The 23,092-nt window shown below is 37.9% G+C and overlaps 1 protein-coding gene across 8 annotated transcripts in view; it reads left to right on the top strand.

The window, feature by feature from the left end:
• Positions 1–23,092, top strand: part of PLPPR1 (phospholipid phosphatase related 1) — a 578,428-nt gene that overhangs the window by 269,170 nt on the left and 286,166 nt on the right. For 6 of the 8 annotated variants that reach the window (XM_087869509.1, XM_087869512.1, XM_087869514.1 and 3 more), the window contains 2 exons: positions 9,506–9,601; positions 10,381–10,505. The gene's annotated coding sequence lies outside the window, so the exon portion shown is untranslated. The remainder of the gene's footprint in view (positions 1–9,505; positions 9,602–10,380; positions 10,506–23,092) is intronic. The other 2 variants (XM_087869513.1, XM_087869511.1) reach the window with 2 other exon arrangements.

The raw sequence follows: 23,092 nt of genomic DNA, 5'->3' as shown, positions 1-23,092 counted from the left end.
AGGCCTATTATAGCATTCTTCACAAAAGAAGAAAAAAATTATAGGGGCGCCTGGGTGGCACAGCGGTTGAGCGTCTGCCTTCGGCTCAGGGCGTGATCCTGGCATTATGGGATCAAGCCCCTCATCAGGCTCCTCCGCTATGAGCCTGCTTCTTCCTCTCCCACTCCCCCTGCTTGTGTTCCCTCTCTTGCCGGCTGTCTCTATCTCTGTCGAATAAATAAATAAAATCTTTAAAAAAAAAAAAGAAGAAAAAATTATAGAGGCCACCCAAACATCCAGTAATAAAGGATTAGTTAAGTACACTGAAAAAAAAATCACTTGGGATATTATACAATTTCAGTGGTTAAATTTATGGATACCTTAGGTAATTCAGAGAACAGGTTGTAATGCTTAGCAAAAAAGCAAAATGAAAAACTCAGTATACATTTTGATATCAGTTATGTAAAACAATTTTGTGAAAAAATAAAAAGTTCGGATGAAGTACACCAACACGTTAACGGTAATTGTCTCTGGGTTGTGAGTTTAAGGTGATTTCAATTTTCTGAGTAATTTTCTATACTTTCAGATCTCCAGTCATGGCCATATTTTGTAGGCAGAAAGGGTAGCTTTTGCCAGAACACTGACTGGGGTTTTACGAGGGGTTTTAAAACGTGGCATTATCTTGGAGAGTTTGGCATGGCCCAGGGTCAGCCCTCAGGCTGTCACCTTCTGGTGTTATCAGAAGGTCACTTGCCTAGCCTGTAATCAGAGCAAATGAAGGTGGTTAGTCTTGAGAGATATTTTATCATGGCCAAGGGGAAACATAATAAATCACCCGTGCCCACAGCAGAAATCACCTCTCCAATGATGGGAAAGCTTGCACTCCTCTGCCTGAACAGTGCCGAACGAAACACGGTCAGCCTCTGGCTCTGCCTTTCTCTTTTCCATGCATTATGCTGACCCTTCTCTTTGCATGTAATTAATTAGGTTTTTGCTTACCAAATAGTATCACAATCCAGTCAGCTTCCCTCAGTTCACTCCCAAGTCACATCTGTTTCTTTTCAGGCATTTCTGGTCCACTTCCGTCATTGACTAGTCCTGTTCTTTGTGTGTAAATCTTATTTCCAAATTCTTAAAAAACACTTTAATATCATCCTAATGTACTGGGAATGGCATATACTCATTTTCACAATGGGAAAATAACTTTTGAGAAGGTGCAGAGAATGGTTTGTTTTATAAGCACACCCATGAATGCATTTAGTTGTGTGTGTGTGTGTGTGTGTGTGTGTGTGTGTGTGTGTGTGTGTGTGTGTTTAAGCAATCATGCTAGAGGCAATCCTCTGGCCATTGCCAAAAACATTCTTGATTTTGTCATTTTAGCTTGATCACCTGCCTTATTGTTCAAATTCACAATGATTTTTGGCTGTTTCCAAATTACTAATCGACCCTCAGAGGGCATAGAAACTATCTTTAAAAATCTACAATAGGCTCTCAGTCAAGATCCATAGAGCAAATGAGGAGATTACTTACACTGGGTCATGACAGTTTTCCTGGAACAAGGGTCCACTGGAAGAGTAAGACAACCGGGAATGTCAGCTAAAATATCAGTTGGTAACTTAGTGGCACATCTCATCATCACTCAGAACTTGACGTAACCACAGCTGTAGGGGACACTTCGAGTCACTTCGCCTAGGCTGGCTTCTAGTATACAGCAAATACAACTGTTTTATGGCTTGTGAGAAGGTCTTCATCACCTTTAATCCCATAGTTCCAAGAAACAATTAAGAGAAAGAAAGTACCCATTTGATGGGTACTTACCATATTCCAGATAAGATAATAAGATATTATTTTATCAAATATATAATATTTATTTAATTTTCATAGCAGTCATCAAAAATATGTTAATATCCTTATGTTATAGAAGATGAGACTAAGTTTATAGAGGTAAACAGTTTGCCAAATGTTATTTTTAGTAAATGTTGCTAGAATTCAAATCCAGTTTTCCATAGCTCAAGCTTGCTCTGTGACCCTGTAAAGTGGATTTCTCACAAGGTTTATTCTTGACTGTTGGGAAAGGGCTTTTTATTTTCCATTTTGGGAGTCTGGGAATTCATGCATCACACAAAGGAAATTTTGTCCTCATAAAATTGGTCCCCCTCATTCTGTGGGGGTGAAGGGTAGGCAGTGGGGGGGCGGGCGTTAGAGGCTTGCAGTACCAGAGAGTTAGTCCGGTGTTAATAGGGTGACCTTTTATGAGATACTTAGGAAAACATCATACTTTTCCCAAATGCAGATTTCTACTTGAACTTAAGAAGGTGCAAACAATAATAATAATAATAGCTTACATTTATTGAGTCTTTTCTCTGTACCAGGCCCTGTGCTTAGACCTGGCATGCAATAGTGGCTAAAAATAGGCTTTCAGCCAAAAATATGCCTTCCCAAGGGACAAATCATTAAATGAGCGGTGGACCAAGATGGATATTTAATTATGGAAAATAGGACTATAGAGTAAATATTACATATATATTTTACATAAATATATTTATATATAATTGGAGACTGGGGGCATAGGCATCTCTCAAGACAACATTAAGGAATCAGTAACAGCTTCCCCAGGAACATGTGACTGCCCTTCTTAGCTATTGTGCTCAGAGAAGTAGATGAGAGCTGTTGGAAAGAGTCTAAGTTATACAGATTCAGTCCACTTGTAGCAATAGCCATAGGGATCTGGCAATAATAAGTGCAAATTGCATGAAAATGTAAATTATGATGATTAGAAATTGATGCAGAATTTGGCTATGAACGTGAAATTTTCTTTTTTGTTTTTGTGGGTTCTTTTCCTTTTGTGAACTAAGGATAGTGTTTCCCCAAAGCATCCTGGCTCACATGCATTCCTCTGTCATGTTTGCAGCATGTAGCACTGATACATACATACATCTATATGTGGACCATATAAACTAGAGGTGGCTCTTTCTCAGATAAATAGTAATGGGTTTTCACTGTTGTGTCATTCTAAATTTAGCAGTGAAGGATCTCCTCTAATTTCAACAAGTGAGTTCACTCCCATAAAGGCTTCCTTGCGTTTTCTGGGGTGTAATTCTTCTGTACAGTCATTCTGTTCTCTGTGGACTTGATGCCGCATTCTTTCCTCAGGCAAGCATCTTATTGATCGTCCTCAGGGTTTGGCTAAATTAGACCTGGGGAGTGTGAAATTGGTGAATTCACAGTTCTCGTGTCTCACTGTGACTCTATTAGGTCACCTCTTTAGAGTCTGGATTTAAGTAAATCTATGATTCTGGGTAAACCATGCTAGTGAGAAAAAAGTTACTATACACATTGTCAAGAAACAGGGCCATGTTGGTTCTAATAAAAATAAAGTGCACTGGTTTTCCAAATTAGTTTTATAGTAACTTCAGTGGCATATTTTTATAATTCCATAGATTGTACGAAATACTTTGTGTACATTGTATCATTTAACCATATTACTTAGGTATTACTGTGCTCATTTTGCTGGTGAGAAAATTTAAATTCAGGAAAGTTATAATTTATTTGTGATCACAGAATCATTAAGAGGCAAAACCCTAAGTGTAAACCTAGTCATATATTCCCAAATTCTGTGCTCTTTCCTGAAGATTACCCTGGTTTTTCTGTGAAAAGACTTTAAAGTCAAGTAGACCTGCTGATATTGTATGGGACATTTTGAATTAGGTAATAATATAATAAATTAGTAATTGCAATATGTATTGCCAAGGAAAGAAAAAAGTTAGTTTGATGAATATTCTATAAAATGAGCCATTGTTACTTATGGGTCCCTAAAGAAAAATCTACCCTCAGGCTTTGGGAAGAGAAAATAACTAGCCAGGCCTTCAAGAAAATATGCAAAGGTTTAACCTCATAGAGTGTTTATTAGAAACTTCTGGTTGGCTTCTTGGAACACAGCTGAATGGGTGGTTATAGAGCCAACAAACAGAAGTTATTTTGACCCACACCCCACCCCATGTTTGTATTTATTGAACACCTACTATGTGCCGGGTTCTGTGCTGGCTGCTGGGAATAGAGCCATGAAGAGAACCCTGTCCTCACAAGGTGGGGAGAGGAAGATCTGAGCTTTCTTCCTCTTCTTGTAAAGGCATTAATCTCATCATGGGGATTCTCTGTGCATGATCTCAACTAAACCTAATTACCTCCCAAATTACTAAACTAAACCTAATTACCTCCTACCTCCTAATGTCATCACACTGAGGGGCAGGGTTCCAACATATGAATTTGGGGGGGGACACAGACATTTGGTCCCTAACACAAACCATATATATTGTCATTGAATTTATAATATCTCAGTGAATAGGTCTTACTTTATTTTATTTTTGCAGTTCAGATTTCAAATACTACATCATAGAATTCCAGGAAGCAGTTCATATCACAATAATTCCTTAGTTTTTATTGTGATGTTAACTGGCATGTGCCTGAATCACACGCTTTAGATCTCTTCAGTTTTACAGAAGGCAAAGTTTGTGTTATCTAGGACATAATCTATACAATCATTTAACAAAAAATGAAAAGTATAGTGTAGTTTCTAAAGGAAGCATTCCCCAAATGTGGAGGTTTTCAGCTGGCATCCACGTTCTTTGATAATCTCTAAGATCTTCAGCAGATAGAGGACTTTATTATTTTCAGAGTGTTAGCTGGAAGTAATTTGTAAACATAGTGTTTTCTATCACAATCTTATTTTTACATTGGTATTTCCGGTATCTACTTGCTGTTTTCCTTGATCAGAATCCTCCCTAATGTTGACTAATGGCACAAATGGGGCAGAAAATGGAGACATTGAAAGGGCATGTGTATATTTTTAGCTATAAAATTCTCACCGAAAGAGCTGAATGCTTGAAATACAGTGCGAATATAATTGGATGCTTAAAACTGAACACAAACATAATTAGTGCTAGAGTGGATTTGGTTCCCAGTAAAAATGTAAATGATTTAGTTTAAAATGTTTGGGATAAAAATATTAATTCTAGGTTGTGAATTTAAGAATGCATTTGATAACAAGTATTGAACAGGTAAAAGTATAGTTCAAATAAGGTGTAAATATTCTATATGTGTGCTTAAAAGCAAGTGGTTTTGGTAATGTTTAATATTTGTGCTGTAATTGAAATTACTCAAGAAATGTATCACATTTTTTATAAAATACATTAAATTAGTGTGGTTTTAAAATTAGAGTTTAAAGGCAAAATATAGTAATAATTATAATTGTGAATAGGACTTAAAATATGAAAAAGAACATATTTATTGGACATGAACCTATGCAATTTGAGAATCACCTGGCCCTTGAGCATCTTGCAGAGGTGGAGATGCTGATAGCATTCAATAAGGACTTGATGAATAACTAAATAAATATTTAAATATATATTCTTTTTAGATTTTTCCCCTTATGTCTGAAATGATCTTCCCTTCAAAAGAACTCCAAACAAACCTAATTAAGGGATTTTTTTTTTCACTAATACAGTTTTTTTTCTAAATTATTGTTGAATTCTGTATGTTGATAGTGAGCAAAGAAGATTATCTGGACCATTTTTATTTTAGAAATTCAAGACACACATGCTTCTGGATACCAGAATGAGGAAATAGTTTGATAAAAGGGGTAGAGCCTTGTGAACAAAATATATTTATTAAACACAACTGGGATTAGTTGCTTTGTGCAAGAGACTACTCTTACCTGTCTGAACTATAGTAATATTCTCCCATATAACCAGCAGCCTGCATTCGAATAATTTGAAAAAAAATCACTGGTTAGCCTTAAACATGCATGAGACTTAAAATTTAACAAATTTGAACCATTATATTTTTTAAATTACTTTATATCTCATAGTTGGGTGAAAGAAATAGTTTTTCTAGGTAAATAGATCAATGAAATAGAATAGAGAGCCCAGAAATAGACACACATAAATATAGCGGACTGATCCTTGACAAAGGAGCAAAGGAAATACAATGGAGCAAAGATAGTCTTTTCAACAAATGGTGCTGGAACATCCACACACAGGAAAATGAATCTAGACACAGACCTTATGCCCTTCACAGAAATTAACTCAAAATGGATCACAAAACTAAATGTAAAATACAAAACTATAAAATCCCTAGAAAATAGGAGAAAACCTAGATGACCTTGGATTTGGTGATGACTTTTTAGATATAACACCAAAAGCTTGGTCTGCGAAAGACTGAATTGATGAATAAGCTATACTTCATTAAAATTTAGAACTTCTGCTCTGTGACAGATAATGTCAAGAGATGGACAAGACAAGCCACAGTCTGGGAGAAAATATCAGCAAAAGACACATTGGATAAAGAATGGTTATTCAAAATATACAAAGAACTTTTAAAACTCCACAATAAGAAAACAACCCCCTAAACGGGCCAAAGACCTTAACAGACACCTTACCAAAGAAGATATATAGGTGGCAAATAAGCATGTGAAAAGATGCTTCATATTATGTCATCAATGTAATGTAAATTAAAACAAGGTACCACTACACACCCATTAAAATGGCCAAAATCTGGAACACTGACATTACCAAATGCTGGTGAAAATGTGGAGCAACAGAAACTCTCATGTATTGCTGGTGAGAATGGAAAATGGTATAGCCACCTTGGAAGAGTTTGGTGGTTACAAAACTAAACATATTCTTACCATACAGTCCAGTAATCGTGTTCCTTGGTATTTATCCAAAGGAGTTGAAAATTTATGTTCATACAAAAACCTGCACGTGGGGGCACCCACACCCCAATGTTTATAGCAACAATGTCCACAATAGCCAAACTATGGAAAGAGCCCAGATGTCCATCAACAGATGAATGGATAAAGAAGACGTGGTATATATATATATATATATATATATATATATATATATATATATATATATATATATATGCAATGGAATACTACTCAGCCATCAAAAATGATATCTTGCCATTTGCAATGACATGCTGAGCAAAATAAATCAGTCAGAGAAAGACAAATAACCTATGATTTTACTCATATGTGGAACTTAAGAAGCAAAACAGATGAACATAGGGGAAGGGAAGGAAAAATAAAATAAGATGAAAATAGAGAGTGAGGCAAACCATAAGAGATGCTGAATCTAGGAAACAAACTGAGGGTTGCTGGAGGGGAGGGGGGTCGGGGGGATGGGGTAACTGGGTGATGGACATTAAGGAGGGCACATGATGTAATGAGCACTAGGTATTATATAAGACTGATGAATCACTGAACTCTACCTCTGAAACCAATAATACAATATGTTAATTAATTGAATTTAAGTAAAAAAGGAGTAGTACACTCTGAAAAAAAAACTTGCACATGGATGTTTATGGAAGCTTTATTCATAACTGCCAATACTGGGAAGCAACAAAGGTGCCCTTCATTAGGTGAATGGATAAATAAACTGCTACATGCAGACAATGAAATACTATTTGGTGCCAAAAAGAAAGGAACTATCATGCCATGAAAAGACCTGGAGGAATCTTAAATACACATTACTAAGTGAAAGAAGCCAATCTAAAAAGGCTGCACAATGTATTATTCCAACTATATGACATGCTGGAAAAGGCAAAACTATAGAGACAGTAAAAAGATCATTGGTTGCCAGGGACTGGGGGTTGGGGAGGGATGAATAGACAGAGCACAGAGGACTTTGAGGGGACTCCATATGATACTGTAAGTATGGATATATGTTATTATACATTTGTCCAAACCCATAAATGTACAACAGCAAGAGTGAACCCTAAGGTAAACTGTGGATTTGGGTGATTATGATGTGTCAATATTGGTTCATGAGTTGTAACAAGTGTACCATTCTGGTTGGAAATATTGATAATGGGGGAAGCTATGCAAGTGTGCAGGCAGATGGATATGGGAAATCTCTGTATATTCCTCTTAATTTTGCTGTGAACCTAAAACTGCTCTAAAAAACAAAGTCTTAAAAAAAAACCATTATAATCTTATTCCTACTTTCATCCCCATGTTCTGGTTTTCTGCTTCCCATCACCCTCAGTCAGTATCTTTACTATGACAATAAATTTGTTGCTTTTTCTTAAAAAAGTAATTGTTCTATAAGATGTTACTCTATATTATAGCACAGCTAAAAACATATTCTTCAGGTGTCTTATGGCTAGTACATATGATTTTCTTACATTAAATTTGCAGTGTAAAAAGGTGACAATGTCCTAAAATTTTTGCATGTGATTAGATGTTTACCCCATGGATTCTTCTAAAGTCAGAGAAGAATGCAGCAGTCATTTATCAAATCTCATCTGGTATCTCACACAAATACACTGCCTTATGGGACACATTGTGTTTTAGAGGATTTGGTCAGTAGTGCATTAGATCAATAATAACTGTGTTTACCATGTCAAGATACCATTTCAAGTATGTAACATATGCAAGTACCTACATATGCTAACTCAGAATGACTCTATAGGGAAGAGACGATTACAATTCTTTCTCTCCCTGTTTTAAAGATGAATAAATGGAGGCACAGCAAAGTTAAGTAAATATCCCAGGATCAGAAAACTACCAAAGGCAATGCACAGAATGTTAAACTGAGGTAGTCTGGAAGCTGAGTAGGGGCTTAATCTGCACAGCGACCTGCACCCCAGGACTCAGTAGGTGACAATCACTGGAGGTAAGTGGGCATCTGTATTGTTGCCCAGCCCTGTGGTTGACTTTGATGTATATTTCTGAGTCAGATAAACTAGGGTTTGAATTTTGACTCCCATAGTTATTGGCTGTATGAAATTGGACAAGTTATTTCATCTTAATCTCAATTTCCTTACAAATAAGATGGGAAGATATTTACTTTAGAGTTGTGGGTGAAGTAAATGAGTTCTTATATACGCAGCACTAGTCCAGAGTGCATTTTTAGTAAAGAGAAGGTATTGTTACTATTCTGGAGAGTTTACCAGATCTTTTTATGCTCAAGTAACACTCTTTGAGAAGCATTCTTTGGCAGGGATAGAGCAGTTATTTTATCGATAGCTTTTTATTTGGGGCCTACTTTCAAATTATGCTTTCTCATTAATTCAAGAAGAAATAGATGCATAGTCCATGTTTTGTTAGAACTTCCAAGAAGCTCTTTGACATATTTCAGAAGAACTCTTAAAACAGTATCTCACAGAAATATATTGCTTAATGGGACACATTGTATAATAGAGAAAATGGCCCCATGCCAGTGAGTATCCTGGATCTCTCTGGGTCCCTTGATGAATGGGAAGCAGATGCTTAGTCTATGGACAAGTCCTTGGGCACAAAAGATAAAAATCCAAACAAGACCACCTCATTTGGACCTGTCGCCTGTTAGGAAAGACTCCAGAGAGCACTGACTGATGTAAGGAGATAATATACTGGAATATGCCAGTGCCTTTATGTTCTATACACTACCTTTCCCCAGTTCAGCTAAAGACACTCATTACTTTAAGAATGATTGGATTATTATAAAAGAGAAACTGTTCCATTTTTGTCTTCTAAATTTAGCAGCCCAATTCCGAGAAATACTTGTGAAAGACAAATCTTCTGATGTGCAAGATCCAGGCTGTTTGAGAGGAAAAAAAGCATTTCAGAAATCCAAAGGTAAAGCCCTGAGGGAGCAGTGCATAAAGTTAATCGATACACAATAGAAATTAAGAGGATAGATGACCAGTCAGAAATCCCCAACCTGGGACTGACAGCGAAAAGAGAAAGGACCCTGGGGAGGAAGCCAGTGGGCCCCATGCTTGGAGAGTCTTCGTTGTAGGAGAAGGTCTGATGGAACACCCCGTCTCTACTGAAATGAGCACCTTCCAAGGCCAGAACCATGAAGTTATGAGGTGTCAGCTTCACCAGCAGACTGTCCATCACAATTTGAGTGGTGGGTACTGCTGAGCTCCAGCAGAAGTAATGCTCTCTCTCTGCCTTGACACTTCACTCGGCCCATCTAAAGCAACTTGTGTGGCTAATCTTCCACTTTGTCATCACAGAACACTCATAGCCTCTATGAAAAAAGAAAGTAGGGTCTTGGATTTATTACTGGAAGTGTTGTGCAGTGAAAGGCCTTCCCAACATCCGGACCTAAGCAGCTGAACAGAATTAGCTTTCTTTTTCCCCGGTTGGGAAAATAGCCAAACATACTGCAAGTTTTTGAATGTACAAATTATAACCATCATGCCCTGTGAAGAGCAAACATAATGTACTTTGTAAGAATGATTTATGTCCTGTTTTTCACAGTAAAGTTAGTCGCCTTGTTAGCTTATGAGTAAATAGTAGGAAAACCATTGAGCGGCAGAGACTATGTTTAATAAGAGGCAGCTAACTCTTAAGTGGGAGGAAAAGCAACGGTAATAAAGGATGCATTATTTGATTTTCCATTGCAGAAATCATTTTGTGACAAATTCTGCCTGCAAGGAGATCATCTTTCCTATTTAACTTGCAGGACATCATTTAGAAGGTTTGCTGGACTTGGCTGTATGGATCATTCAGCTCCCAAATACTTTTACAGGTATTGTTCCATTTATTCCTTTTTATGCCCTCATGAAGAAGAAAGCAGATATTTGTAAATCCTACATTACAAAGGTTGAAGAGTATTTGTAGGGTAGGGAAACTGAGGAACAGAAGAACTAATTGACCTTGGCAAAAGCTATTGCCACAGATCCCTTTTGACACCAAAAAGGTGGTATTTATAATCATTTGATAAATGCATGTATGAAGAATGTAGATTGTTCTGAAATGAATGGTTTCAAAGTTCTCTGGGAATGTTGCCGAATCTGAATTTTTCCAGGAAATAAAATATACTATTCCCATGCAATTTAGGACTTTGGAAGGAGAACAGCAGCTTTGATTTTATAATAAAATTATTAGTTACTCATTTTTCTTGAAGGGGATTTCAATTGGAATTTGAAGGGCTTTTATGCCCACGTCAAAGCTATTATGGTAAATAATTCTTACCTAACACTTCCAAGCAGTAGTCACTGCTTCAGTCCTTTCTGTCTTTAGACCTCTTTATCATCCCCTTTCTTAGCATAGACATGTACGATTTAAGTAACTTTATAGTTGTCTAATTTGCTGATGCTGGATTCTTGGAAGAGTCTTGGAACCAAAAGGTAAGGAAAGCCAGGATCCATCTGGAGACCTTTATATGCTCTCTATCATGTGATGAATGAAGAAGATAGGACATGGATCAGGACAAACATCTCTGATTTGGGAGTGAAGATTGCATGAGTAAACATATTTCTCCAGTAATAGCCCCAGTGTTTGCACACGTTGAGTAATTATGGTGATGTGGGTGGAGGTGAATGGCAGACTAAAAAGGGTTTTAATGGATGTTGTAGCTTTTGTGCCACACATAAATCTATATAAAAAAGGTATCCTTTGAGTCTCACAATATTCTATGAAATAAGTAGGGAGGGTATTACCTCTATTTTATGGGTGAAGAAACTGTGGCTCAGGAAGGTAAAATGACTTGCCCAGTGTCATACACCCAACCATCCCTATTTCTCCCTGTTGAAAAAAATATAACATGGGACTCAATGTGAGAATTCTCCAAGAGAAAGTTGAAAGTTTTGATAACACTTATCTGTAACTCAATTCATTGCATGGCTATGGCGGAGGCAATACTCAAGGGTTCCTTTAATTGCTGGGGCAACGGGAGTCTCCAGTGATATTTTAGATTATGAGTTCAAGTGGGAAGGAACCTCAAACTCAAGGTTAAAGCCCAGTATTATAATCTAACATTAACAATAAATGGCCTGGGTAGGAGACATCAGCTGGTGCATTTTCACATTGACGTAAACAGCTAGAACAGACTCACTGGGTCAGCTGAGGTCTAAAAGAAATGGGGCACAGTGACCTCAGCAATCTCTGAGAATTGGGAGAAAAGTGGACTCATCAGGATTTCAGGTAGAATTAAGCAGAGGAAGTCCTCAGGTCTGAGGTCCATTTTTACATCCCTCACCTTGCCAGCCTGCCAAAATACCTCCTTTGCAAACGCTCCTGAAATTATTTCAGCAGAATTTGTCTCCTTGATTTTGGGAGAGGCTCTAGGCCTGGAGTTGGCAAACACGGCCATGGGCCAAACGTAGCCCACTGCCTCCTATTGTAAATGCAGTTTAACCGGAACACAGCCACTCCCGTTCGTTTACATATTGTCTATGGTTGCTTTCGTGCTAGGAAGGCAGAGTTGAATATCTGCAACATAGGCCATATGGCACAAAAATTAAAAAAAAATATTTACTCTCTGGCTCTTTATGGAAAAATTTGCTGATCTTTGTGCTGTATTATTACTGGCAAAATGCTTTAATCTCAATGCTAGCTCTGATTACTTAGGAGAGGCTGCCTGAACTACTGGGTTGAAAACTCTGAAACCATGTCTCTGGCCAATGAGAAAGAGTGCTCAATCAATGAGTGGTATCTGCTGTAGACACAGAAGCTAGGATTGATGGCGCTTGTGCCAAGTATTTGCCATTCCTTACTGTAGGCTTTCATTTCCCCACACTGCTGACAGACCAGCCTCAGCCAAGAAATTCCCTGATGCCTTGAGGGCTGTCCTTCTAAAATGTGGAGCAGGTGACTTCTAATGTAAGGCAAATCCAGCACCTTGCCAAATAAATGAATTAAGGTAACTAATCACATGTATGATTTGAATGCCATAAACTTCACTCTGTGATTTATAAATGCTACGTTGTTTGTTCCTACAAATCTGAAGGGGAGATATTGGTCTTATTCTGTGGCTGAGGAAATGAAGTTACAGGGAAATTCGGCTGTTCTTAGTATTGAACCCAAGTATGGTTCCAAAGCCAGTAATTTTCTAGGTTTGTTGGTTAAAGCTAAATTTGAGAGGAATCACAATGTCATTATCAGACTTTCTCATTATGTAAAATTCAACAATTAGAAATTAAAACCGTAGATCTAAGAGAAATATCTCTGGGGGGCTTGATCTATTGGGCATTCATACTTCAATGTGTGACAGCCAAATAAGACCACTTTATCCCATAAAAAAGAACTCTAGTTTTGAACATTATATAAATATAATAGGAAGTTGTTTAATGTTTGTTTGTTTGTTTTTTGGTTTTTTGCTTGCCTGTTTGCTTGAGCAAAGAAGGTTAGAAAAGTAATGTTGGAGCATGATGTTCTCAGGGGAAGCCAGTGTATTCAGAGATCAAATATAACAAAGGAGAATATTTGAATCATACCTGGGGCCCAGTAGGTAGATACGAGATAAATTATGTCTGGCCAGTGTTTCATTCGATGTTGTTTTTTTTTTTTTTAAGATTCTATTTATTTATTCGACAGAGATAGAGACAGCCAGCAGGAGAGGGAACACAAGCAGGGGGAGTGGGAGAGGAAGAAGCAGGCTCATAGAGGAGGAGCCTGATGTGGGGCTCGATCCCATAACGCCGGGATCACGCCCTGAGCCGAAGGCAGATGCTTAACCGCTGTGCCACCCAGGCGCCCCCATTCGATGTTGTTTTGATTGCACTAAAAGAAACTTTTCAGTGATAATTTATGTTGAGGGGTATTTTGTTCAAAAAAACGTATGTTTTTTTCATGGAATTTAAGGGCAGAACAGTATAGCTATCTTCAAAAGCAACTTGATATAACTGGAAATTCTTTCTGTCTCTCTCCCTCTCAAACACACCCCACAACTGCCTGCTTCATTCTTCTTCTTTTTTTTTAATAATAATTTTTTATTATGTTATGTCACCATACAGTACATCCCAAGTTTTTGATGTAAAGTTCCATGATTCATTACTTGCATATAACACCCAGTGCACCATGCAATACGTGCCCTCCTTAATACCCATCACCAGCCTATCCCAATCCCCCCCGCCCAAAGCCCTCAGTTTGTTTCCCAGAATCCATAGTCTTTCATGGTTCATTCCCTCTTCTGTTTACCCCTCTTCCTTCTTCCCTTTCTTCTTCTACCGATCTTCCTATTTCTTATGTTCCATAAATGAGTGAAACCATATGATAATTGTCTTTCTCTGCTTGACTTATTTCGCTTAGCATTATCTCCTCCATTTCTCTGTGTTTGTGTTGGAAAAATTATATCCCCAGCTAAGCAGCATTACCTTTCAGACTTTGTGACAGATTTAGCAGGGAGAATTAGATAATAGGTCAGGACCTTAATTCTCAAAACATGATCAAAGATGAGAAGGGCCAGCAACTTATTTAAAGCAATTTTAAATAATCCTATATTCCTCTGAAGAGGAACAATTTCCATGGAACCTGAGGATGGACTAAAATTTTTTAAAAACATTCTCTGAAGCTCAACATTTTGAAAGTGAGTTGGAGCTGGTGAGGGAATGAGGATGAGTGTGGCAAGATCCAATCTTTTCACAGATCTACCTTATCAAGTCTTGTTGGTTCCTTCTTGAGATAAAGGTAGAAGTTTCATGTATTACCTATCCTAGAAGAAAAGAAGAATTTAGCTTCTTTGGCTTAGTTTCCTTTGCTAGATCAAAGGTTCTTCAGGACTCAGAAATTTACTTCCAAGTCTGCTTCAGACAATCCTGAGATTTGAGGGTAATATTATAAAAGCTATTATGCCAGCCAGCAAGTCAAGCTCATCAGGATGGATAATATGAAAAACAAAATAGAGGCAGACTGGCCAATGACTTTTTCATTCAAACATTTCTTCTTTTTTCTTTTAAGTTTTTTTTTGGGGGGGTGGTGAAGTAAGTTTTAGTTTTCTTTTATTTATTATTATTTTTTTTAATTCCAGTATAATTAACATGCAGGGTTACATTAGTTTCAGGTGTACAATATAGTGATTCAACAGTGCTCATCATGATAAGTGTCCTCTTAATCTCCATCACCTATTTCACCTATCCCTCCTCCTACCTCCCTTATGGTAACCATCTGTTTGTTCTCTATAGTTAAGAGTCTGTTTCATGGTTTGTCTCTTTTTTCTTTATTCATTTGTTTTGTTTCTTAAATTCCACACATAAGTGAAATCATATGGTATGTGTCTTTCTCTGACTGACTTATTTTACTTAGCATTGTATCCTCTAGCTCTATCCATGTTATTGCAAATGGAAAGATTTGGTTCTTTTTTAATGGCTGGGTAATATTCCATTGTGTGTATATATATATATATATATATATATATATATATATATATATATATATATATATATATATATATATACCACTCTTCTTTATCCATTCATTTATCAGTAGATCCTTGGGCTGCTTACATTTGGCTATTATAAATAAGGCTACAATAAACATAAGTGTGCATATATTCTTTTCTTTTAAAAGATTCATTTATTTATTTTAGAGAGAGAGTGTGTGAGAGTGGGGGCAGAGAGAGAGGGAGAAAGAATCCCGAGCAGACTCCCTGCTGAGCATGGAGCTCCATCTCACAATCCTGAGATCATGACCTGAGCTGAAATCAAGAGTCAGATGCTTAACTGACTGAGTCACCCAGGTGCCCTGCATATATCCTTTTTAATTAATGTTTTTGTTTTCTTTGGATAAATACCCAGAAGTAGAATTGCTGGATCATATGGTGGTTCTATTTTTAGAAGTAGGAAAACCATACTATTTTCCACAGTGGCTGTGGAAATGTATGGTTTGCATTCCCACCAGCAGTGCACAAGGGTTCCTTTTCTCCACATTCTTACTGACACTTGCTGTTTCTTGTGTTTTTGAATTTAGCCATTCTGACAGGTGTGAGGTGATATCTTATTGTAGTTTTGAATTGCATTTCCCTGTTAATGAGTGCCACTGAGCATCTTCTCCTGCATTCATTGCCCATCTGCATGTCTTTGGAGAAATGCCTGTTTCTCCCAATCCATGAACATGGAATATCTTTCTATTTGTTTGTTTCATCTTCAATTTCTTTCATCAGTGTTTTATAGTTTTGAGAATACATGTCTTTCACCTTTTTGGTTATGTTTATTCCTAGGTATTTTACTATTTTTGGCATAATTGTAAATGGGATTCTTAATTTCTATTCTGCTGATTCATTATTAGTGTATAGAAATGTAACAGATTTCTACATGTTTTTGTATCCTGCAACTTTACTGAATTCATTTATCAGTTCTAGTAGTTTTTTGTTGGAGTCTTTAGGGTTTTCTTTTTTTTTTTTTAACTTATCTAATATGGTGTTGTTTCTTTGTATATATGTATGTCTGTATATGTTTACATTATATAAATTCAAGTTAGTTAACATACAGTGTAATATTGGTTTCAGGAGTAGAATTTAGTGATTCATCACTTACATATAATACCCAGTGCCCATCCCAGCAAGTTCCCTCTTTAATGCCCATCACCCATTTAGCCTATACCCCCACCAACCCCCTCCAGCTTCCCTCAGTTTGTTCTCTATAGTTAAGAGTCTCTTATGTATTGCCTCCCTCTCTGTTTTTATCTTATTTTATTTTTCCTTCCCTTCCCCTATGTTCATCTGTTTTGTTTCTAGATTCCACATATGAGAGAAATCATATGATATTTGTCTTTCTCTGACTGATTTATTTTGCTTTGCATAATACCCTCTAGTTCCATCCATGTTGTTGCAAATGGTAAGATTTTGTGGGTTTTTTTTGATGGCTGAGCAATATTCCATTATACATATATACCATATCTTCTTTATCCATTCCTCAGTCAATGGACAGTTGAGCTCTTTCCATAATTTGGCTATTGTTGATAGTGCTGCTCTAAACATTGGTGTATGTGTGTCCCTTCAAATCAGCATTTTTGTATCCTTTGGATAAATACCTAGTAGTGCAATTGTTGGGTCATAGGGTGGTTCTATTTTTAACTTTTTGAAGAACCTCCATACTGTTTTCCAGAGCGGCTATACCACTTTGCATCCCCAACAACAGTGCAGTAGTGTTCCCCTTTCTCTGCATCCTCTCCAATGTGTGTTGTTTCCTGAATTGTAAATTTTAGCCATACTTATTGGTGTGATGTAGTATCTTATTGTGATTTTGATTTGTATTTCCTTGATGATGAGTGATGTTGAGCATTTTTTCATGTGTCTGTTAGCCATTTATAAGTTCTTTATAGATTCTGCATACTAGGCCTTTATCCAATATGCCATTTGCAAATATCATCTCCCATTTCATTGGTTGCCTTTTAGTTTTGTTGATTGTTTCCTTCACTATGCAGAAACTTTTTATTTATTTTGATGAGGTCCCAGTAGTTCATTTTGCTTTTGTTTCCCTTGCCTCCAGAGATGTGTCTGGTAAGAAGTTGTTGCAGCTGAGATTAAAAAGGTTGTTGCCTGTTTTCTCTTCTAGAATTTTGATGGTTTCCTGTCTTACATTTAAGTCTTTCATCCATTTTGAATTTATTTTTGTGTGTGGTGTAAGAAGGTGGTCCAGTTTCATTCTTCTGCATGTCACTGTCCACTTTTCCCAACACTATTTTTTGAAGAGAGTGTCATTTTCCCCTTGGATATTCTTCCCTGCTTTTTCGAAGATTAGTTGACCATAGTTGTGGGTCCATTTCTGGGTTCACTATTCTGTTCCATAGATCTGTGTGTCTGTTTTTTTGCTAGTACCATACTCTCCTGATGATTACAGCTTTGTAATACAGCGTGAAGTCTGGGATTGTGATGCCTCCTTCTTTGCTTTTCTTTTTCAACGTTACTTTGGCTATTGAGGGTCTTTCCTGGTGCCATAAAAAATTTTTTTAATGTTGTTTTATTATATTATGTTTGTAACCATACAGTACATCCCTGGTTTCTGATGTAAAGTTAGATGATTCATTAGTTGCATATAACACCCAGTGCACCATGCAATATGTGCCCTCCTTACTACCCATCACCAGTCTATCCCATTCCCCCACCCCCTCCCCTCTGAAGCCCTCAGTTTGTTTCTCAGAGTCCATAGTCTCTCATGCTTCATTCCCCCTTCTGATTACCCCCCCTTTCTTTATCCCTTTCTTCCCCTACCGATCTTCCTAGTTCTTATGTTCCATAGGTGACAGAAATCATATGATAATTGTCTTTCTCTGCTTGACTTATTTCACTTAGCATTATCTCCTCCAGTGCCGTCCATGTTGCAGCAAATGTTGAGAATTCGTTCTTTCTGATAGCTGAGTAGTATTCCATTGTATATATGGACCACAACTTCTTAATCCAGTCATCTGTTGAAGGGCATCTCGGTTCCTTCCACGCTTTGGCTATTGTGGACAATGCTGCTATGAACTTTGGGGTGCATATGACCCTTCTCTTCACTACGTCTGTATCTTTGGGGTAAATACCCAGTAGTGCAATGGCTGGGTCATAGGGTAGCTCAATTTTTAACTTTTTCAGGGACCTCCACACTGTTTTCCAGAGTGGCTGTACCAACTTGCATTCCCACCAACAATGTAGGAGGGATCCCCTTTCTGCACATCCTCTCCAGCAATTGTTGTTTCTTGCCTTGTCTATTTTTGCCATTCTAACTGGCGTAAGGTGGTATCTCAGTGTGGTTTTGATTTGAATTTCCCTGATGGCTAATGATTTTGAACATTTTTTCATGTGTCTGTTAGCCATTTGTATGTCATCATTGGAAAAGTGTCTGTTCATATCTTCTGCCCATTTTTTGATTTGATTATTTGTTTCTCGCGTATTGAGTTTGAGAAGTTCTTTGTAGATCTTGGATACCAGTCTTACATCTGTGGTGTCATTTGTAAATATCTTCTCCCATTCCGTGGGCTGCCTCTTAGTTTTTTTGACTGTTTCCTTGGCTGTGCAGAAGCTTTTGATCTTGATGAAGTCCCACAAGTTCATTTTATCTTTTGTTTCTCTTGCCTTTGGAGATGTGTCATGAAAAAGGTTGCTTTGGCCGATGTCGTAGAGGTTGCTGCCTATGTTCTCCTCTATGATTTTGATGGATTCCTGTCTCACATTGAGGTCTTTCATCCATTTGGAGTCTCTCTTTGTGTATGGTGTGAGAGAGTGGTCAAGTTTCATTCTTTTACATGTAGCTGTCCAATTTTCCCAGCACCATTTATTGAAGAGACTGTCTTTTTTCCACTGGATGTTTTTTCCTGCTTTATCAAAGATTAGTTGCCCAAAGAGCCGAGGCTCCATTTCTGGGTTCTCTATTCTGTTCCATTGGTCTATGTGTCTGTTTTTGTGCCAGTGCCATGCTGTCTTTGTGATCACAGCTTTCTAGTACAGCTCAGAATCCGGCATTGTGATGCCCCGAGCTTTGTTTTTCCTTTTCAACAGTTCCTTGATGATTCGGGGCCTTTTCTGGTTCCATACAAATTTAAGGACTATTTGTTCCAGTTCTTTGAAAAATGTCCTCGGTATTTTGATCAGGATAGCATTGAAAGTGTAGATTGCTCTGGGTAGCATGGACATTTTAACTATGTTAATTCTTCCGATCCATGAGCATGGAATATTTTTCCGTCTTTTTGTGTCTTCCTCAATGTCTTTCAAGAGTGATTTATTGTTTCTACAATATAGATCCTTTACGTCTCTGGTTAAGTTAATTCCAAGGTAACGTATGGTTTTTGGTGCTATTTTAAATGGGATGGATTCCCTAATTTCTCTATCTTCAGTCTCATTATTCATGTATAGAAATGCAACTGATTTCTGAGCACTGATTTTGTATCCCGCCACATTACTGAATTGCTCTATAACTTCTAATAGTTTGGGAGTGGATTCTTTTGGGTTTTCCATATAGACTATCATGTCATCTGCGAAGAGAGACATTTTGACTTCTTCTTTGCCAATTTGGATACCTTTTATCCCTTTTTGTTGTCTGATTGCTGTTGCAAGGACTTCTAGTACTATGTTGAATAATAATGGCGAGAGTGGGCATCCTTGTCGTGTTCCTGATCTTAAGGGAAAGGCTTACAGCTTTTCCCCATTGAGAATAATATTTGCTGTAGGCTTTTCATAGATGGTTTTTATGAGATTGAGGAATGTACCCTCTATCCCTACACTCCAAAGGGTTTTAATCAGGAAAGGATGCTGTATTTTATCAAATGCTTTTTCTTCATCAATTGAGAGGATCATATGGTTCCTGAGTCTTTTCTTGTTGATATGATGTATCATGCTGATCGATTTGCGAATGTTGAACCACGCTTGCATCCCAGGTATGAATCCCACTTGGTCATGATGGATAATCTTTTTAATGTACTGTTGGATTCTATTAGCCAGGATCTTGTTGAGGATTTTGGTGCCCATATTCATTAGGGAAATCGGTCTGTAATTCTCCTTTTTGATGGGGTCTTTGCCTCGTTTGGGGATCAACGTAATATTGGCCTCATAGAATGAGTTTGGTAGCTTTCCTTCTGTTTCTATTTTTTGAAATAGCTTTAGGAGAATAGGTATTATTTCTTCTTTGAATGTTTGGTAAAATTCCCCAGGAAAACCATCCGGGCCTGGAGTTTTGTTATTTGGAAGGTTGTTTATCACTGACTCAATCTCTTCATAATTTATTGGCCTGTTTAAAAAATCAATTTCTTCCTGTTTCAGTCTTGGTAGTTTATAGGTTTCCAGGAAGGCCTCCATCTCTTCCAGATTGCTTAATTTATAGCTGTTGATAAAAGATTCTAATAATCCTTCCAATTTCATTGGTGTTGGTTGTGACCTCTCCTTTTTCATTCATAATTTTATTAATTTGGGTCCTTTCTCTATTCTCTTGGATAAGTCTTGCCAGCGGTTTGTCAATTTTATTGATTCTCTCAAAGAACCAGCTTCTAGGTCTGTTGATCTGCTCTACTGTACTTCTGGTTTCTAATTCATTGATTTCTGCTCTAATCTTGGTCAACTGCTTCCTCCTGAGTGGATTAGACCTGTCCCTCTGTTGCTATTCCAGCTTCTTGAGGTGAGAATATAAAAACTGCATTTTAGATTTTTCTGTTCTTTTGAGTGAGGCTTGGATGGCTATGTATTTCCCCCTTAGGACTGCCTTTGCAGTATCCCATAGGTTTTGGACTGTTGTGTTTTCATTCTTATTGGTCTCCATAAATTGTTTAAATTGATTTTTGATTTCCTGGTTTATCGAGTCATTCCTGAGCAGGATGGTTCTTAGTCTCCAAGTGTTTGCGTTTCTTCCAAATTTTTTTTTTTTAAAGATTGTTATTTATTTGTTCAACAGAGATAGAGACAGCCAGCGAGAGAGGGAACACAAGCAGGGGGAGTGGGAGAGGAAGAAGCAGGCTCATAGCGGAGGAGCCTGATGTGGGGCTCGATCCCGTAACACCGGGATCACGCCCTGAGCCGAAGGCCGACGCTTAACCGCTGTGCCACCCAGACACCCCCTTCCAAATTTTTCCTTGTGGTTGAGTTCCAATTCCAGAGCGTTGTGGTCTGAGAATATGCAGGGGATAATTTCAGTCTTTTTGTATCGGTTGAGACCTGTTTTGTGTCCCAGAACATGGTCTATTCTTGAGAATGTTCCATGGGCATTAGAATAGAATAAGTATTCTTTGGTTCTGGGGTGTAGTGTTCTATATATATCTATGAGGTCCAACTCGTCGAGTATGGCATTCAAAGCTCTTGTTTCTATGTGGGTTTTCTGCTCTGGTGCTCTGGCTATTACTGATAGTGGAGTGTTAAGTTCCCCTACTATTATCGTATTTTTATCTATATGCCTCTTTATTCTGGTTAGGAGTTGGCTTGTGTATCTTGCTGCTCCTCTGGTGGCGGCATATATATTTATAATGATCATATCCACTTGTTGTATACATCCTTTAAGAATAATATAGTGCCCTTCTGTGTCTCTAACTGTAGTCTTTACTTTAAAATCCAATCTGTCTGATATGAGAATTGCTACCCCAGCTTTCTTTTGAGGTCCATTGGCGTGAAAGATGGTATTCCATCCCTTTACTTTCAGTCTGAATGTATCTTTAGGTTCGAAATGAGTCTCTTGTAGACAGCAAATGGATGGGTCATGTCTTTTTATCCAATCTGAAATCCTGTGGTGTTTTATGGGAGCATTTAGGCAATTCACATTGAGACTGAATACTGAGAGATATGATTTTAATGATGCCATGTTGCCAGTAAAGTCTTTGTTTGTGTTGGCTGTGACTTTCTGTTTTGTATCACTCTTGGGGCCTTTTTACTTTTATAGAACCCCCCGTAATACCTCCTGTAGGGCTGGTTTTGTGGTTACGAAATTGGTCAATGACTGGCGATTCTGGAAGGTCTTTATTTCTCCATCCATTCTGAATGAGAGCCTTGCTGGATAGAGGATCCTTGGCTGCATGTTTTTCTCTGAAAGAGCTTTAAAAATGCCCCCCCAACCCTTTCTCTCATTCCAGGTCTGTGTAGACAGGTCTGACGTAATTCTGATACCTTTGCCTTGGTACGTGAGAAATTTCTTTGCCCTGGCCGCTTTCAATACTGTATCCTTGGATCTAATATTTGCGAAATGCACTATGACGTGACATGGCATAGGTTTGTCGTGGTTGAGCTTGGAAGGGGTCCTCTCTGCCTCTTGGACACGAATGTTTTTTCCCTTGCTAGATTAGGGAAGTTTTCAGCTACAATTTGTTCAAATATCTCTTCTAGACCTCTGTTTTTCTCCACCCCCTTGGGGATGCCGATGATTCTGACATTGGATCGTTTCATTGAGTCAGTAATCTCCCGTAACCTACATTCCTGAGCGTGGATTTTTTTGAGTCCAGATTCTATTTTAGCTTTTTCTTCTACTAACCCATCCTCCAGTTGGCTGATATGTTCTTCTGCCTCATTTACCCTGGCCGTCAGAGCCTCTAGTTTTGACTGCATTTGGCTCATAGAATTTTTAATTTCTGCCTGATTTGCTCTCATTTCCGCCCTTAGAGAGTCTATATTCTCATTAAGATTTTCGTTAATACTTTTTTCAAGTCTACACATCATCTTGACCATTGTTACTCTGAATTCCATTTCTGATAATTTGGTTTTATCCATATCCATTAGTTCTGTGGCAGAGCCCACAGACTCATTGTCTTTTCTTTGCTGGGGGGGATTTCTCCTTCTGGTCATTCTGATGAGGAGAGGTTGTGGGGTTTTCCAGAGCCAAATTATTGACTGGGACCCAGGCCGTGGTCCCTTGTTTTATAGGGATCTTAGGGATGTGGGCTTCTTGATTTTTCAGCCTGCCTTCTGGGGGAGGGGCCTGCTGCTCTGATACTCAGGCAACCCTGTTTGGG

This window comes from Ursus americanus, chromosome 18, assembly GCF_024610735.1.
Source record: "Ursus americanus isolate L20-20 chromosome 18, mUrsAme1.1.p, whole genome shotgun sequence".
Lineage (NCBI taxonomy): Eukaryota > Metazoa > Chordata > Mammalia > Carnivora > Ursidae > Ursus > Ursus americanus.
The sequence above is the reverse complement of the archived record's forward strand: the minus strand, read 5'-3'. Positions and strand labels throughout refer to the sequence as shown.